This window comes from Plectropomus leopardus, chromosome 5 (assembly GCF_026936395.1).
Source record: "Plectropomus leopardus strain MGB_pleo_1.0 chromosome 5, ASM2693639v1, whole genome shotgun sequence".
Taxonomy (NCBI): Eukaryota; Metazoa; Chordata; class Actinopteri; order Perciformes; family Serranidae; genus Plectropomus; species Plectropomus leopardus.
Window position 1 is genome coordinate 18305237 of NC_142180.1, and position 6000 is coordinate 18311236.

A 6000-nucleotide genomic window follows, 5' to 3' on the forward strand; every position below is an offset into this window, starting at 1 on the left:
GTTTCTAAACCCGGAAAAAAAGCTTTTTCAGCGCCTGACAAGATTTCCCCTCCTGCAGGAGCATCAACCAGCAGTGGCACACTCAGCAATGGTAATTTGAGGAATAAGACATTTTAATGCTTTAATGAAAACTTTTGTAAAGACAAACCTAATGTACTGCCAACAATATGAAACTATCAGAATGGTGTATGACACAACAGCTTGTCCATCTGTTTGCTGACATATGATGGATTTGCATAAGGGCAGAAGTTTAAACTAAATGAGAGGAAAATTAATTTAACAATAGAAAACTAAGGTGCGCGTGGGAGGCTCAGATATCTCACATAAGAACTTTTTAACTAACTTTTTTTGGTTGACACAAGAATTGACAAGCACATGATCAGTTCACAAGAAACATTTAGGCCTAGTGCTGGCTTCACAGCTTAAACTGTGTGTGGACAGTGGCAGCAAAATGCATACACACTTTCTGTCAGATTTATAAAGCTGTGCATGCCTGGCTCTGTTTTGGTGCTGGGTCAATAGGTACAAGTCTCACTTCCACACCCACACTTAACCACAAATGGACATACAAATTCCCGTTAATCTGCATTTGCATGTTGACACATGTGGGCCTTCACCATTCTTTACACCCATCGGTAAAAAATACTGTAAAAACAAAAAGTGCAGTTTCACTGACTGTTGCATCAGCAAGGTTCTCAAATGGTGCCAGAGCAGCCGCCATTATGCATGACAAAAAAAATCACATTTCTGCAAATCATTGACTCAGTGACAGTTCGATTATCATTATTATTAAATGTCAGACAGACAATCAATGATTCATTCATAGCACTCGTGGAAATTATCTTTACAAAATGCTCCATGTGATAAAATTAAGTGATTACAAAAAGGAAGATGAATGTAAATAAAAACAAGCCAAATAATTTAACATTAACTTTAGAAATGTGCCTTTGATTGAAATTTTACATAGAGCAGTGTAAGCTGCAATGATATCAATATAATAATAATATAATAATAGTTATAACAATAAATGAAGTTGACAAACTCACACTCAATCTCCTTACCATATATCCCACAGCATCCCAGCTTAAACTGTGTGCCTGCTCTGAAGAATGCGAGAGGTGCGCACATTTTCACCGCACATTCCTCCATTATAAATACCTGTTTATTTCTGGGAAAAGACGTATGCATGGTTTTTGTATGTACACATTGTTAATGCATCTGGCCCCAGGTCTGTACTGGTAGGTACTGCCTCCAGGAAATAGCCCATTAATTGCACTTGAAAGTCCAACACTGACGAAACTTCTTGGGTTTTTCCAATCGTGCTGCTTTTGTGTTACAAAACTAACTGCCAGCCATATAAATGTAAGCATATACAACCCTAAATAGTGTTTCAACCTTACTTTTTCTACATGGCAAAGTTCAGCTTGCTTTAAGCGGTGTGGGTAACAATGTTTTGTTGTTGTTGTTTTGTTGTTGAGGTTTTTTTTTTCCCCTCTGGGCTACCTGCTGGCCCGAAGGCTTCCTGTATGGGCGACTGCAACCTATATGCTTTACTTGTGTGGTCTCCAGGTCATATTCTGTTTCTGCTACCATCTTGATATAATATAGCCTATACGAGATGGGAGATGTTTGTTTATACTTGCACCTTTCCATCTCGCTCTCTCTCTCAAACTTGGACTGAACTTCGATCAAACTGTAAAACTAGGCAGCGCTGATCAAATATAAACCAAGAATCTGTTACTGTATTGCCTATTCCTCACCTAAAATGCTTTAGAAATATTCTAATGTACTGTTTGGCTTTAATATGAGAGTTTGTAAACAGGTAGTGGGTGCCATACTGTTTCCTGTAAGACTGAAAAAAAACTTCTGTTAGTGGGTTGCCACTACCACCTTAAATGTTTTCAGAAACATAATTCACTATTATTTGTTATCAGCCGGCTGCCATTCTGTTTCCTTTGGAATAACGATCAGGCTTGCATTATGTCGCCCCACAGCAGGAGCATTTGCGGTGTGACGCAGTGCATTGTGGTTATTGTAGGTTTGCTATCTTTTGAGTAAGGGTGGAAATCACAGCCCTTTTCGTTTGTTTTCTCTGGAGATATAGCACCAATTTATAAAAGTATTTGCATCTTTCCGCTGCACAGACAGCCCAGCTTTATGAAAAGAAAATATTTCCAACAGTGAACTACTTTCTTTTTATTATATTATATTATATCTAACCCTTCGACTGTTCCACAGATGTGAGTATGGCCTTATGTTGTTCACTGACCCACTCATAGTCACAGTTCCACCCCAGTTTGCCACACAGGCCATGATCTTTAACTGTAATTCTAGATGACCTCACTTGGTCGTCGATGGCACGTATGTGGTTATTAGTATGTACAATGGTAACAATTAATTTGGGTGGGGAAAATGTGTGATTCAGTATGTGCCAGTCAGATAAAATAACATAGTGTCTATGAAACAACACTGACCACTCTGTCTGGAACTGTCTTTGACCCCTGAATTATAAAACAGAGGGAGAGGTCACCTAGAGGTTATAACGCAGTTCATTCACAGCCAGTCTGTAGTATGTGACAGGAGTTTATAAGAGCGGTGCTTAACGTTGCTTGACGGCGGCCTGAGTTCCTTTAATGTGGCGAGTCAGACGCCCTTCCATAGTACTTGGGTTACTGTCTTCTATCCTCTCTCATTTTAGGCTCAGCTGTAGAGGCATACTGGGTGAAAAAAGATCTTTATTGAATTAGCTCCTGACTGTAAAGTTAACTGCCATCAAGCTCAGGAGTTTTTCTCAGGTCTGAGGCCAACAGGTTTCTCTTGATGCGAAAGAATCCCAGACCTCTGCCTTGTCAATGTGCAGTGCCTTTGTGTGAAGTCTTAAAAATATAAATGAGGCATTCATTCTGGTAAATTATACAATTCAACAAAATTAAACAATATTACATCTGCAAGGCCATACAAAATTAAATCTGTGCATATTAAATGAAACCTGAGGCAAAATAAGTTTATGAGCCAAATCTAGACTTCAAAACACTTTGAATGTGTTGTATTCACCAACACAAACACTCTCTCCACCAAAGAACATAGAGATTACCGAATATGCAAATCACACATATACTGTAAATATAAAGAGTCTGTATTTTGCCTTTGCTAACTTTCTCATTATAGACCTGTGTGGCCTTTGCGCAGGTCTATCTAACTTGACGTCAGAAATCACCCACTAAATAGGAGGCACATGGGAGTTAGGAGTGAAGGTTATTTTGAAAACCCCATCGCCAGACTGGCTTGGTTTGTCTGATTTGGGTTGGACCTCACATGGTCACCACGCCACTTGTCAAATGCTTCATCTGGTTTGAAATTGCTCTGGTGTGCAAGTGGCTATCACAGCTCCAAGTAGCAGCTAGACTCCTAAATGCAGGTTTCAGGGAAAAGCAAAGCCATAATGGCACCTTATTTCCAGTCAGCCAGAAAATTCTCGTAACTTTCCAATAGAGGGAATCTGACATGTGGCAATGTAGGTTATGGTGACATGCAGAAAAATCTTTAAATGGTATTATCAAAAAAACAACTATTTTTATTTGGTGTCTTTTAACATGACTGTACAGTGAACTTATTCTGAGAATGCAATGCAAGGGGAACATTTTCTGCACAGCAATTTTGCCCTGTTATGCTGCAGTTAACAAGAAGCGTTCGGTCGTTCTCTTCTTTAGCAGAAGCATATTGTTTCCTCAGGCAGCTCAGGAACTACAGCTGCTTTGGGTGGTAAAACTAAGAATATTTGCTTATGAATACCTTGCGGAAAGATAGTGTTTTTCAATCAGTTTCTACTCACTCATTTATTTCTGTCTCTCCAGGGTAAATTAGCCCACGTGCAGGTACAAAGGGGTTACACAGGGATGGTGGCTTATTTCAACAAAGTGATGGGTGGACCAATTCTTTTCACAGCATCAGTTCTTTTGAGTTGATACATGTATTGAACCTTTCAAGTTTTGATATTTTTTGCAAAAGATGGTGTCAGTTTCTCTGTGACACTCCTTTATAGTACGCTGCCCACCCCACAAAACTCTTCAATGCACCATATATCTTTTTACATAATAAAATTAAAATATTAATTTAACTGATTGATTCAGCATCCCAATTGTATGTGGGTAGGATATGTAAGCTCAATACAGTGTCACATAAATGTCACTGACACACCATCTGTCACCATCTCACCATCTGCATTCATGTGGTATCCGAATAATTTGAAAGATGAGTTTCTGTTCATATTGCAGGGCTCATTTGATCCATTTCCTTTGCTCTTCATTATCAGCGTGTTGTTTAAATGCTTTTAGCAGTCAAACACAATACGTCTTTGCAGCGTCTATGTTGTTTCTGCATCATAATTTAAAACTCATGAACACACCAAAGTCGGACGAGTGACCATCTGAGGACTATCTAAATGCACCATTAGTCTTGGCTGGTGGAGATCTCAATTCAAGTCTGATTTAATTGGTCCTCACTTGTTTTTTAGTGTCACTGCTGTGCTACATTACAGCACATTAGAAGTTAATTTGCACTCAGACGTTTGACCAGCTGACCAGGTACATATCGGACACTTAAAAGAGTTTTCCAAACAGATAATATAATAATAACTTTATTAATAACAAGTTACAAAGTGCTGTAAAATTAAAACAATAAAAATAAAAATGACAACTAGTACAATCGACTGAATAAAATAAATAAATTAAAGCAATCCCCATACATCAATAAAAGAATAAAACCATTAAAAGCCCACAGTTACGTAAAAGCGAATCACCCGTTCATTTTCGCCCATCACTAATTAAACATGCAGCTTTCTTTGTAATACTTTAAACAATAAAATTAGATCCAAAAGCTGTCTCATTTAAGGGTTTGCAGTAAAATCGTGTTAAATGCCAAATATGCTTTTATGCCTAGTTAATGTTTCTCTTGCAACTTGCGCTGAAATAATAAGTCTGTTTATGTCATTGATCACCTGAAAATAAAAGATTGTCTTGTTTCAGATTCTCAGGTGTGAGGATATCCAGCTCTTTTTGTCAAGACAGAAAACTGGAAGTTTCGTGGTTCGGGACTGACTGAAGAAATTTGAAGACACCACAGGGGTCAGTATGTTTGCTACTCCTTCTGACATGTGTTGTATGTGTGATTTGTAGTATATGGGATAAAACATGAAGAACTGGTAGTTTTTCAAGTGGATAAAATACCAGTTTTAGGCTGCGTTTTGAAAGACAACACTGCAAAGAATGTATGCCACCTCATTCATTTTCATCAAACCTGGCTGGCACAATAATCAAATACATGCAAGCTCACACCCTATAACTTTACTTGTAAATTGTCCTGTCTGATAGTCTGTGCTTGTTGACTCATTTAAGCCACTCCTAGGTAGAATTACCAGCTAGATGCCCTAAAACCATTCACCATGCCTTTGAATTTCCTTTGTGGTCATCCTGACACACATTCCATGTTGTTTTTCAAGTGGAGTAAAGTAGTGACCCCACGTGAAGCGTCTGCAGCTCTGGATTTGTTGTTCAGCTGATGTTGGGTTACATCACGGCCCGAAAGCAGTTTGCCTTTAGACATTACGACAAGAGCAAATTTAAATGTGTTTCGTCTCACAGAGGAAGAAGTTGTTTTGACCTAGTTGTAGGTTGAGTAATTGTATCCGAGTTCTGTGTCTTGGCTGTTTCTATTTTTCAGTCATTTAATGACTTTGTGTTGCGTGGAGATGTATCAATGGATGCTTAAGGAGTGAGTGCTGTGTACCACAGAATTTTGGGAGTGGCCTTCCTGAAACTAGTGTCTGAATTTCTCTCTCAGTACTCAACAGTGGTTGAAATTAACACCCATTAAATGATGCAGTCCACAAACTGTTTAATAGAGTAGTGTAGCCTATACTACATATTAGTCTATGAGTGTGTACACCACTGATTATAGGTTTGTTTTTCAGTGGAGTGGAGTGTGATTGTGTACAGCAGCACA